We start from the raw sequence: 14,212 nt of genomic DNA on the forward strand, positions 1-14,212 counted from the left end.
AGAGATAATTACTAGAATTATCACCCCCATTTTATAAATGGAGGAACTGAGGCACAGAGAGATTATTTAACTTCTGAAGGTTAAATTCTAGGAGGAGGCAGATCCAGACTTTGAACTCAAGCAGTTGGTCTGGCTCCCAAGTCCCTGCTCTAACCACTGTGCACACTGCTTCTCCAAACAAAAAGGCTGCTGGGGCTGGGCACTGAGCATTGTCTCTTTAAAAAATGGTAACAAGAACCTCTAGCAGACGTCCCCAAACTTTTTACACAGGGGGCCAGTTCACTGTCCCTCAGACCGTTGGAGGGCCGCCACATACTGTGCTTCTCTCACTGACCACCAATAAAAGAGGTGCCCCTTCCTGAAGTGCGGCGGGGGGGCCGGATAAATGGCCTCAGGGGGCCGCATGCGGACCGCGGGCCATAGTTTGGGGACACCTGAGCCTCAAAGAGTATCACCATCAAGATATAGGAATATTAGTTTTTTAAAAAGTAGGGTTTATCAGCTTGAACCTGACAAACTTTAAGTATTAAGTATTGATACAGTATTTAATAGAACTATATCTGGAAAAAGAGATTCCTCTAGAAGAATATGAACACAAATGGATTTGTATCTAGAAAATGGACAACTCTACCGTATTACAGCCAAGAACACACTGTAGATTTACTCCTTTGATTACATCTGAAATAATGAAGTAGAGATGACTTTGGTGCCTCTTCTCATAAGAGTTACATCTGACTTTTCCAGATGGTGAACAGGAAATTGCAGATACACAGTGAACCGGGGATAAAGCAACCATACAAAGCTCAGACTGTTGCTGAGCAAACATTAATAAAAATGCTTGGAGTTACTCCTGGCTCGAACTATAGCTTGTTTGTTCTCTTGGAAAGGAAGAAAGAAAAAAAAAACACCCAGAAATGAAGTTTTAAGGATCTCAATTTGAAGCCAAACAGTAAACCCTTTCAGCACTCTGAATCACATGTGAAACTGTCATGGAGGCTGCTTTCTAGGGTGCCTCCCATTTATGGGTCTACAAGTTTGTTAAAACCCTAACACTCATAATTCCATAACTGCATAAAGGAAACAGGAGAGAGATTGTTTGCTAATGTGGAGGGCATTATTTTTAAAAGGCTGCTGTATTTTCTAATACTGCAATTCAATTCAGATTAAATTATCTTGATTTAATACTTAAAGATAGCTGTCTGCAATGTGATTGGCTAAAACCCTGAACACATCCTGCTTAGGCAATATAACATTTGTTTGATTCTAGGAGGCAGGCATGTCTCCTTATGTCCAAGGGACAACTCTGGCCCAGCTGTGAATGATATAAAACAGTTTATTTGGTGGCCGTAAGAAAGCTGTTGTTTTAAATATATCAACTGTACTGTGATATTTATTATAATTCATTATCATTCTTGATGACTCTCACCGGTATGACTCTGTTTTTATTATTTAAGATAAAAATAATTTTCCATAGCAAAGCATAATCTTTTCATCATGCATTAACTACTCTACTGAGTTCACAGAAGTGCAGGCAGAGCTTAAGGAGATATTTGAACTGAATGACTATGTCTTCCTTGGTCAGTGATGAATGGATCAGAGTAATTAAATCATAGTAAATCAATCAAACTGACTAAGAGCCTCAAGCTTGAAACATCTGTAAAGCAGTTAAATAACTTCCAAATTTCTTCATCCTTAACAATACTTCCTAATGGAGAGCTAATTTTAGCCACATCCTCTAAGTTATCCTCAAATATAATACTTTCCTTAAATACAAATAAGGAAAAATGAATATATTACACATGTGTTTAATGTCTGTGTTGAGTTTGTTCTTAGAGCATCATGAAAATGGCCAACCAATTTACTCTCGAGATGGTATGAGGTAGAGTTTATACTGACCAATTGACATTAATATTGATGTTAAGATAGGCCTCTGAAAACTCTCCTCTAGCTTTAGAAAACTGAAATTCTTTCAAGTAGGTTTTATGTCAGTTTCTGCCATAAAAACGTTATTTCAAATTGGGCAAGTCTCTCTCTCTCTCTCTCTCTCTCTCTTTTAAATTATACTTTAAGTTCTGGGATATATGTGTAGAACATGCAGGTTTGTTACATAGATATATGTGTGCCATGGTGGTTTGCTGCATCTATCAACCCATCATCTACATTAGGTATTTCTCCTAATGCTATCCCTCCCCTGGGCCCCGTCTTCCTGACAGGCACCAGTGTGTGATGTTCCCCTCCCTGTGTCCATGTGTTCTCATTGTTCAACGCCCACTTATGAGTGAGAACATGCAGTGTTTGGTTTTCATTCCTGTGTTAGTTTGCTGAGAATGATGGTTTCCAGCTTCACCCATGTCCCTGCAAAGGACATGATCTCATTACTTTTTATGGCTGCATAGTATTCCATGGGGAATATGTGCCACATTTTCTTTATCCAGTCTATCATTGATGGGTATTTAGGTTGGTTCCAAGTCTTTGCTATTGTGAATAGTGCTGCAATAAACATACGTGTGCATATGTCTTTATAGTAGAATGATTTATAATTCTTTGAGTATATACACAGTAATGGGATTGCTGAGTCAAATAGTATCTCTGGTTCTAGATCCTTGAGGAATCACCACACTGTCTTCCGCAATGGTTGAACTAATTTACACTTTCACTAACAGTGTAATTGGGCAAGTCTCTTAACATAGTTAGGTCTCAATTACATCATCACCTAAATAATGAGATAACTAAAGAAGAGAAGATTGAGAAAAAGATGGTCCTTAAGCTTCTTTACTGAACCTAAATTCCATTGCTCAATTCCATGATGACCTAGATGCAATATTGAGTCTATTCATAAAAGTGCTATGACCATATGTTTTGTATTCAGTGTAACTTATAATATTAAGAAACCTCATCTTTCATAATTACTCCTAAAATGAATGCTTAGTTGATGATAATAGATGGAGACAATGGATCAGATGATCAAAATTTTCAATAACTGGAAATTATATCAGTATCTTGTTGTCAGCATCTTTTATTAGATTGTTAGCACATCTAGCTTCTATTCACTGAAAACACAGCAGCTAGAAAGTTGGCAGTCTATGTATAATGCCATGTATGTATGATGACAACACCATTATAAATGTAATATTCGTTAAGCAGATCCATAAAACAGATTCCATATATAGATAATTAACAACTAAGTGAAATACAAATTAACATTGACACATACTTAGCCAATATTTTAAAGACCATTATGATCCAGCCCATCGGATGCAAATATGCAAATAACACAGGATTCCTGTCCTCATAAAGCATAGAGTCATCTAACTGGTCACTCTACCTTTGAGCAGCACAGTGCCCCAAGGTCCAAATGTATGAGAAGGAACACTATTTTAAAAGATCGCAGAGAAGGCTTGAAATTCATTCAAAGAGTTATTAACTCCAAGTTAAAAAATATTTCTCTCTAAATATTTTGCACACCTGCTTGAACTTCTTTTATTCTGTTTTATTTCTAGTATGGATGCAAAGAGAAAAATAGCTACTTTTTTCCTGAATTGAAACCATATATGTAAAAGCATTATGTTTCTCTTTTACTACTGCAATAATTTAATACATTTTATCCTCCTCAGAGGGCTTTATTTTGCATAGACAAAACACTACATACATATTGATTGATTTTTAAATTTTATTTTCTATCCATTACTCATCTTCATAGAGTTCTTCTGGATCTTTCCAATTGTTTTCAGTTTTTTTCTTTAGCGTAGGAGTTCAACCTCAGATACAAGGATCTAATTCAAGAGTAGTAAAATAGCAAAATTAAACCATCACTCCAATATTCTAGACATGGGTTTTATTCATCCTTGTACATCTTTGTTTTTGAAACTTTGACACCTACTGATTCACAGACAACATAATACACTCTTTCCATCTTTTCATAAGTATTACTGCAGAATTATCTTTTATTCATTTTATATCAATGTACCTTGTCTTAACCTTCCACATCTGCCATTCTGCACTGGCTTGTATTGAAGTCATTCTGTGATGTTTCAGCTCTTTCCCAATGTACTTGTGTGCAGTGGACATTTATCATTTGTTTGTCAGTTTGCATGCCCATCCATCTTTACTTTCCCATGTTCTGGGATAAAATCCCCTCTTCTTGGGGAGATCAGATTAGAACAAGAAACAAATGTGATTCCAGTTAGACTGGCCAAGGCAAGCAGGTGACCCAACTTTTGTTCAGAGGTGAATACATGACTCAAACAGTTGTCCTAGTTTTCACGGTCAGAAAGCAAGACACTTTTCCATTGGGAAATCAGATGGACTGTATAGGCCTAGAGCTACCAGTGACTTCCTTTTGTACTTCAGGAAAAAAGTCTGCCCAATAATGAAGGTAACAAGGGACTCCAGAAGGGAGTCATGGAGTAAGACAGCAGCGTGATGACATCTTGGGTATCTACAGCTGCCCGCTTGATCTGAAAGTTTTTACTTACTTGAGCTACATATTTTCTTATGATAGCTTGAGTTGGATTTTTGTCAACTGCATTTTAAATACTCCAAGAAAATGCTTTTAGTAGTTTCTTAATTCTAAGGAATTTACTTACATATTGGAAGCACCAGGTTCAATATTTGATGTGGTTGAATATCAACTACATATTCAGAATATCTGTGGGTAGTAAGAGCATACTTTTCTCAGCATGAGAAAAGGACATATGCCTCATTAGAATCAACACAGGGAGCATTAATGATGGCATCATACCCGGTGTAAATTATACAGCTTAAAAGGGATCATACCGGCAATATTTGAGGTGCAATTTTTAACCAACTGATAGCACAAAGGTATTCTTTCTTCTATGAATTCAATAAAAACTACCTGTATATAGAGGTGAGTGTGATACCTCAATTCCCTACAGCATATCTTTTATCTGTACCAAAGTTAGTTCTTAGGGCTCTGGAGAGAATCAGGTTCCCTGTGTGTATATATCTAAGATGCTTGCTGTCACTGAAATAGAAGTGAATTTATGAGATAAATCCCCAAGAGGCTAGTTAATTCTTTCTAGGCACTCTGCCTGCACAGTTGCCCATGCCAGAAATCTGAGAATCATCCACAACTTTCTTTTTCTCCCTCTAAATCAAATCAATCACCCAGGTCTGACAACGACGCTTTATAAAATATTTTTTGAATCTACTCATTTCACTTCATCTATACTGTCATTGTCTGTAGCCAGATTACTATCACCTCCTGCTGGGCTTATAACAATAAGCTCTCAACTCCAATGTCTGCATTCATCCTTTCCCCTACAATCAATCCTTCATACAACAATGGAGGGGCATTCTAAAATGCTAATATAACGAGGTAATTCTCTTTCTTAACCTTCCACTGCCTTTGCATTGCCATCAGAATCAAGTCCAAAATCCAGTCTGGTTCCTGCTATCTTACACTGCTCTAGTAATCCTGGCTTTCTTGTAGTTTCTCTAATAATACGGGGTTCCTTCATTCAATAGGGTCTTCCTTCTACGCAGAATATTGTATTCCCTACTCTTCACCTGATCATTACTACCAGAAGTAAAGTATCTGAAATGCTTGGGACCAAAACTCTTTTAGATTTTGGATTTTTTCAGATTTTGGAATATCTGCATATACATAATGAGATATCTTAGGGATAGAATCTAAGTCTAAACACAAAATTCATTTATGTTTCACGTATACCTTATATACATAGCCTAAAGGTACCTTTGTACGGCAATTTTAATATTTTGGTACATAAAACAAAGTTTGACTGCATTTTGACTGTGGCCTGTCACATGAGGTCAAGCGTGAAATTTTACACTTGTGATGTCATGTTAGCACTCAAAAAGTCTTGGATTTTGGAGCATTTCGGTTTTTAGATTAGAGATGCTCAACCTTACTCTGTCTGTTAGGCCTTATTTTCAAATTTTTACTTCCTCAGGGACACTTTCCTGGATATCATAAACTAGATAAGTTCCTTAATATATAATTTCATAAATCTGCTTCATTTTCTCCGGTGAAACTTATCTAAATTGCAATTAATCATTTATGGCTTATCTGTTTAAAGCCTGTCACTATCACCAGACTGTTAGCTCCCTGAACGCAAATAGTACATATATCTTGTTCTTTTCTCATTCCTTTGATTACAGTGAAGAAATTATTAGTTATCCATCCATCCATATAACTAACTTTATCCCCTCTCCCCCAAACTAATATATGACAATATTTTCCCTTCCTGACTTGATGCGACAAACATTGGGAGACAATTCTTTAAAGGTTTCTTTGTTTCTGGATGGCTTGCAAGCAGAGGCACTGATGGCTTTTATTCTCAACAATTTTTTTTAAGTATATATGATCTACTTTGGAGGATAGAGACAGTTGCTTTCTCATAAGCAGAGAGCAGATTTTCTTACTGTCTAGTAAAAAGATGTGTCCTACTGCAAAGATCAGGCAGGTTTGCATGTAGCTGTTATAAAAGACTGGGCTTTCCTAAACTTGGATATCTTTAGCTGTGATGCAAATCCACTGTGTGCACAGCATCCATCTTTGTGATACCTGCCCGGGTCTCTGGGGAAAGGAGAACTGATGCGAACATAGAGCTGTGCTGCCTGCTGTGCCATGAATGATAAAATTGCTTTGTCCCTGAGCCAGAAAGTTCCTATCTGTCAGTATCCAGGCTAACTTGTTAGCTAGCAAGAAGGGTAGCATTTCAGATCCATCAGAATCCCTGACAACAAAAAGGTCATCTAAGTTGTGTAATCTGTACATTTAAAAATATTTTATTTTTATTTTTTCACACTTCATTTCCTGCCAGAAACTTTTAAGCAAGGGATTCTTAATCTGAGGTATAAGAATGAGCTTCATGGCATTGTGAATCCCTGGGTAATCTGTATTTTAACATAGTTCCCTTTAAAAACAATTAAATATGTATACATATTGAGACAGAGTCTTGCTCTGTCATCTATGTTTAAGTGCAGCTGCATGATCATATATCACTTCAACTCCAACTCCTGGGCTCAAGTCATCCTGCCTCACCTCTCTTGCAAGTAGGACTACAGGTGCTCACCAGCACGCCTGGCTAAGTTTTTTATTTTTTGTAGAGACAGGCTGTTGCTTTAGTGCCCAGGGTAGTCTAGAACTTCTGGCTTCAAGCAATCCTCCTGTCTTAACCTTCCAAACTGTTAGAATTACAGGTGTGAGCCACCATATCCAGCATTAACATAGCTCTTGAAATGAGTAAGTTATTTTTATCAGATTTTCTAAGGAGTCAGAAAAAAATACTAAGAGTCGTTTAAGGATATATGCCTTACCTTCTTATGTGAAGTACATTGTGAATTCATTTAGTATGTATTAGAATACATTTAAACATAATGATTTCATTAAGTATATTTTTAACATCAGATATCTACAATGCTTAATCTAAACCCCTCATCTGTCAGCTTCCTTTATCTCATATTTTAATTCTTGAGATTTTGTGTGTAGTGTAAGTAAGTGAATCCTAGCTGGCACATGTATACAGTACCTACTAAGTGCTAGGCATAGTTGTAAGATATAGATATTTATATTGGAAACCTCCTAGGTGATCACTATTTTAACATAGTCCTCTTTAAAAGCATTTTTTTTTAAGACAGGGTCTTGCTCTGTCATCCATGTTTAAGTGCAGTTGCATGATCATAGGTCACTACAGACTCCAACTCCTGGGCTTAAGTGATAAACTTACAATATTACTTACAATATCCATATGAGGTAGCAATTATTGGTTATTATTATTATTGGATGCTACAGATGAGGAAACCAAAGAACAGAGAGGTTAAATAACTTGTCTAAGGTCACATCAGTTAGTAAGTGGTGGAGGAAGATTTGAAACCAGGCAGGCAGATACATGATTTCACCTATAATATTCATACCCAAATTGGCTTCTCAATTCAAGATATTTTTAGATTTCTTTTGCTCTAAATTAACCTAGTAAATAATATAAATATAAAATAATAATACTTTACCATTCACAATTATATTCTTGAAATTTTCATTATCGAACAAAACCTAAGTAATATCAAAGCATTTCAGAAAACTGAGGTTAAGTAAAAAGTAGTAAAATCATTCTAAAATATATATTGGGGAAGAGAAACATATTATTGTAAAATCTTATAAACAGAATTCTTCTTGGGAAACAATCTGTTTAGCAAAACTCCTGAGTCATCCATTGGGAAGTAAGTGCATGGGCCTCAAGACAAAGACAAGGTGACACCAAGGGAAGACAGATTTGCTCTTCAACAAAAAGTGGGGAAATTTTGGTTTCTTTCTAGAAACAGCTCAAGAGGGAGGCAGTGAGAATTAAGGATATAAAAAAGGGTGGATGGCATAGAACATATGGTAGCAGGCTGGATGATGGAAGGATAGGGCTGCAAGGAGAAACAGAGCCATTGCAAAAGTCCCTGTATTACAGATGACAGGAAAAGCTTTAAAATTAAGGATGTTAGTCTGGATACAGTGGCTCACATCTAAATCCCAGTGCTTTGGGAGGCCAAGGTGGGAGAATTTCTTGAGGCCAGGAGTTGGAGAATAGCCTGGTCAACCTAGTGAGACCCCGTTTCTACAAAATAATAATAATAATAATAATAATAATAATAATAACAAAATTAGCATGCCTGTAGTCCTATCTACTGGGAAGGCTAAGGTGGGAGGACCACCTGCACCTGGCCGTTTAGGACTGCAGGGAGCTATGATCATGCCCCTGCACTCCAGCCTTGGCAACGTAACAGCGGGAACAAAAAGCTGTCCACCAAAACATCCGGTATGCTGTTTGGTCTGCTTGTCACTCTGACTTACACTTTTAGAAGTTGGCAGGATGCAAAAAAGCAAAAGGAGTCTGTGTTTCATGTCTGTGTGGACAAGAGACAGAGAGAAGAAAACACCTGAAAGAAGCCAGAATCAGAGTGGAGAGGGGGAATACAGGGAAAGCAGAAATCCAAAGCACACGTTTCCACAGAGATACTGGTGAGAACACTGCAATCCCTGCCTTTCTTGTGATGAGGAGTTATGCCAAGCTCTTAATACTTGTGTCTGGAAGGATGCCTTTAGAAGGATGTAGTACTTGATAAATAAAACTTCTAAAAGCACATCCTTTTCTAAAATAAAATAGAATAGTGAATGTTAATAATCTACCATGACACATTACCCTTTTTGAATCTCTTTTCAAATGTTCAAGAAACTTTGTTCAGTCTAACCAATGAGGCAGATTTTTTCCATGAGTTTTGTGTTATGTAGATTTTTGATCTGCTTAAAGTTTGTACACCAGACCTTATTAGATTGAAATGTAATGTGTTTGTACTTAGGCTGACTTGGCTGGTTTTCACAAGCCTCAGTAAAATGCTTAGGTAACCTCCCAGGCTACACTAGATTCGGTCTTCTGGCTACATTTTGGACTATTTGGAGGATAGAAAACAATCACACTAAATATAACTTTAAATTTTAAAAAAAATGTGGTATCTATTGATAAAATCAGGTTATCACAAAACTGTAGTTGGTCAGGAATTTCTGCATGCTTTATTTCTGCAACTTCATTTCTCCAAGTTAGGAAATCAAAATATTTCGTGACTTTAATAAGAGAAAAAGAAATGTTAAATGAATAATGTCTCTGAATAATGCAGTACTCAGAATATGAAAAAATATCACTAAGATTTGAATATCTGTTAAATGTAAAAATGTGAAAGATGGACTTCGAATCGATAGGGTTGACAGTCCCCGCCTCAGCTCTAAACAAATAAATTGCTTTAAAAAATAAATAAGAATAATACAATTGGGAATTTATCATCTAACTCAAAATTTGGAATCATAAATCCTCATGTGCCAAAGATAAAGCCGCAACAAAATGTCACACTGGTTAATAGGACTGAAGTCCTGCGACTCATAGAGCAATCAGAACTGGGAAGGACAGGGTTTAATACCTGTGAGGAGCTGTCTGTTTGCACATCTCTAGGACTGAATTACATGCAGACACCTAGAAGCCATGAACGGCTACCAAAATCATGAACAGGGAATCAGAAAAACATTTGCTCACTGCCCAGGGAGAGTGGTGAAGAGTTACCAGTTGGAAACCTAAACTTCCAACCTTGCTCCATGTAGAGATGGCATCCAAATTCACACTATTCACACAGATCAGGAACATGAAGCTGAAAAGTTAAGACAAAACTGCTCTGGAACCTTTAAATTACGTAGGACCCCTATCAAAAGACACAAAGAATTCCCATAGAAACTCTTCTCTAGTCACACTTATAATTAAAAAAAATTATAAACCACACAAGGAAATAAAGGTCCTTGTATCATCCAAGAAGAAGATAAAGACATTATTAACTTAAAATATTTTTAAGTATATGTATTTTAAAAACCACACAAATTTGTAAACAAAAAAGTAGAGTGTTTAATCACACCAATGGAAGGAAAGCATAAAAGGAAGCTAACAAAAAGCTCAGTGCATAGAAAACACAAAGTAAGTTAGTAGAAATAACTTAACGTTTATTAGCAATCAAAATAACTGTAAACGTATAAATCCCACTAACAGGGCTCTAGACTTGACATAAACGAATCCAGATCTGTGCCATATCAGATTTACCTAAAATAATGAATGACCCTTAAAGTTTAAAGTAAATGGCCAGGAAATGCCACAGCAGAACAGAAAGCTGGGGTAGTAACACTAATAGGAAATCATGTACAAAGTAAGGCTTTAAAACGCTCATAGATGTTAAAAAAAAAAAAAAGGTAAAAAACAATTTTCCCAGAAGATATAACAATGTAGATCTATAGGCATCTAAGAAAACAGCCTCAAACTATATAATTCAAACACTAATATAAAGTAACATTTACAAATCCAAAACCATAATTGGAGATTTTGTTTTTTTCAGAAACTGACAGATTAAGTTGAGAAAAACAAAAACGTAGTAAGGCATCAAGAAAGAATAAATTATATAATTAAGAGACTTAGTAAAATATATATAATTATAGTTACCGGAACAAAACAGACAAGACAAGGTGGTTAATGACTCAACTGTAGAAAGTAGAAAGAAGATAATACTAATGATAGAAGCCAACATGGGTAAAATAAAGACAAATGAAGGCAGCAGAGATAGATGACTCTAATTCATCACTACATGTCTGTTGTTACCACCTTAATCCAAGTGACAATCATCTTTTGCCTTTACATTGCAATAGCATCATAACTCTTCTACTTGACTTCCATTTATATTTAAAACTATGTATCAGATATGTCATTACTCTCACAACCTTCTTTTTTTTTTTTTTTTTTTTTTTTGAGATGGAGTTTCGCTCTTGTTACCCAGGCTGGAGCGCAATGGCATGATCTCAGCTCACCGCAACTTCCGCCTCCTGGGTTCAAGCAATTCTCCTGCCTCAGCCTCTCAAGTAGCTGGGACTACAGGCATGCACCACCATGCCCAGCTAATTTTTGTATTTTTAGTAGAGACGGGGTTTCGCCATGTTGACCAGGATGGTCTCAATCTCTTGACCTCGTGATCCACCCGCCTTGGCCTCCCAAAGTGCTGGGATTACAGGCGTGAGCCACCGCGCCTGGCTCTCACAGCCTTCTTAAACTCAGAGTCATTATGCTTACCTATTCTGACTTCTCTCTTCTCCCTCTCATTCACTCTACTGCAGCCACACTGGCCTCTTCGCAATCCCCAGACATGCCCAGCATGCTCCTGCCTTAGGGCCTTTGCACTGGCTGTTTCCTCCACCAGGAATATTACTTTTGGGATGCTCACATGGCTAACTTTCCTGCCCCCTTTAAATCTTTGCTGAAATCTTATCTTCTCAATAATATTTCTGCTCACATTCTTTAAAACTGCAGCCCACATGCTGCTCCCACCATGCGACACTTCTGATTCTCCTCACTCTGCTTCATTTCGTTCATAGCAATTATTATCTCATCATATAATTATTTTTTCTTTGTTAAAAAACATATCTCTGCCTCATAAAATCATAAAGAGCAGGTATCTAGATTCTATTATTTTTTACTTTTTTAAAAAAGTAACCCAATTAGTTAGAGTCTGGCATATAGCAATTAATAAAATTTATTGGTCACATAAATGAAATATAATTGTTTAAAGAGCTAATCCTTTGAACAGATACTAAGAATCTTTGGCATTATTGATCATGAGAAGAAAGAAGGCACAAAAACAACGGGACATAACCTTAGATATAAGAAAATAATACGACTCACCATGTATTTGAATACTTAATAAACTACTATTACTTTCTAATAGTACTTAATAAAATAAACTATTTCTAAAAAGAACTCTCAAGGGCCAGGGGCCATGCGTGACCCACCACAGTCACAGGTTCTTGATCACCAGTAGTTGGTGCTTCAGGCTGGCGGTGCTCACCTTTCTCTAAGCCTAGGGGCTTAGGGGATTTACTTTATGGTGGCTTTCTCTGAAATGCCAAAGCCACTAGCTTATTCAGAGCTCTTTAACGCTGGCCATAGGAACAGGAAGGTTTTTGGGACCATTGCACAGAGCATTGAGAATGACGAATTTCTGTCAGCGGATGAGATGAATTGCAGTGGGATTGTATCTGTTAGCAAGTGGAGCAGCATTTTACTATGTTTTCAAAATCAATGAAACTTACAACAAGCTGGTCTTGGAACACATTCAACAGCACCCTGAGAAGCCCCTGAAGGAACCACATGGACACTCTCCTTGAAAGCTCGGTTACTCTTTTGCCTTTTTGGTTGTAGACAATTATTTTTCTGATATCTTACTTACAGATGTTTTTGTTCCTTTATTCTTGTATAAGAGCACTGATTCCAAAACACTGAGCTACTCTATCATCCCTGTACGTGTGGCAGTTATTTACAATCACCACCAGGCATTTGTCAAGCTTCTAATCAGATCAGCAGACTACAACTGGTTGACATGTACAATCTGTCGTCGTTTTTTCCTTAGGATTACAAAATTGCCAGTACTATATGGAATCTGATCACAAGACTGCAGTTTCTTCTCCGATCTCAGGAAGTTGTGGTGAGGCAGAGGCTTTTCCAAAATATGTGATTAGGGGACTATCTTTATCTGAATAATAATGAATTTTTAGGTAAAGCTTAAGATAGAGTAATACAAAATCATGTTGATGACTTCAGGTTTTGGAAGTTAATCTTGTCTGTTACTTGCATTCTTGACTAAGTACCTGAATCTATTCTACTGTGCAACACAGTGATGATTCAGAAATTTTTCCTTTGGGGAAAAAATGAATATGAACATTTCCATTGTGTTAAGTGTAAAAAGGTCCAGACAAAATCATAAAAATTGTATACGAAAACAAAAATAAAAATAAAAACTCTCAAAAGTGACTCAATAAAATAGAAAACACAGCTAGACCAAAAATTATTGAAGAAAAGAGAGTCAAAATTCACCCTACACCTCCAAAATCAATCAAGTTTTATGAGCAAAAGTTAAATCTTTATGCACAAAGAACCCCATCTTAAACAAATTGTACCATTTCTCACCACTTCATTTTTATGTTATAATTTAGACACCAAGAAACCAAAAACAAGAGAAAGAATAATTATAAACCTGCCTTGCTTAGAATATACATTCAAAAACCTGAATTAAATATTAATAATTTGAATCCAAGAGTGGACTAAAAGGGTTTATCTAAGCATTTCAAAGACTTGAATATTTGGTATCTATTAATATAATCTCATTGTTAGCAGATTAAAGGAGAAATATCATACATACAGCAGTTAGAAGAGTATGGTGTTGGTGCAGGGATAAGCAAATGGAACAGAAGAGAGAGCCTACCCACATGTGAATGGTAATTTTAGTATATGACCAAGTAAATGGGGAAAGATATTACTTAATAAATACTCTTGAGACAACTGGTTATTATTTTTAAAAAGTAGATCCCTCCTTGACATCATTTACAAAAATACATTCCAGATGAATAAAATATCTAAGTGTAAAAAAAAAAAAACTTTTAAGTATTTTAGAAAACACTGTAAGAGAGTATGACACTGAAATACTGTAGGTGATTTCTAAAATCAAGAGTTAAGGAAAATACTGGTTAATATGACTGTATCAAACTTGAATACTTCACTTGATATACAAAATTTAAAAGACAATAAAAACTAGAAGCAGATATTTGCAACATATTTAATTGATAAATGATTATATTTATAAAATAAATTTCTACAAATTAATAAACAAAAAT

The 14,212-nt window shown here is 36.2% G+C and overlaps 1 protein-coding gene and 1 pseudogene across 3 annotated transcripts in view; one reads left to right on the top strand and one right to left on the bottom strand.

Annotated features, from left to right (window-relative positions):
* The window catches only part of ADGRV1 (adhesion G protein-coupled receptor V1), a 583,497-nt gene that overhangs the window by 118,992 nt on the left and 450,293 nt on the right, over window positions 1-14,212 (bottom strand). The gene's annotated exons all lie outside the window — the stretch shown is intronic.
* Window positions 12,427-12,951, top strand: LOC120363354 (lysosomal enzyme trafficking factor-like; annotated as a pseudogene).

Source organism: Saimiri boliviensis, chromosome 1, assembly GCF_048565385.1.
Source record: "Saimiri boliviensis isolate mSaiBol1 chromosome 1, mSaiBol1.pri, whole genome shotgun sequence".
NCBI classification, from domain to species: Eukaryota; Metazoa; Chordata; class Mammalia; order Primates; family Cebidae; genus Saimiri; species Saimiri boliviensis.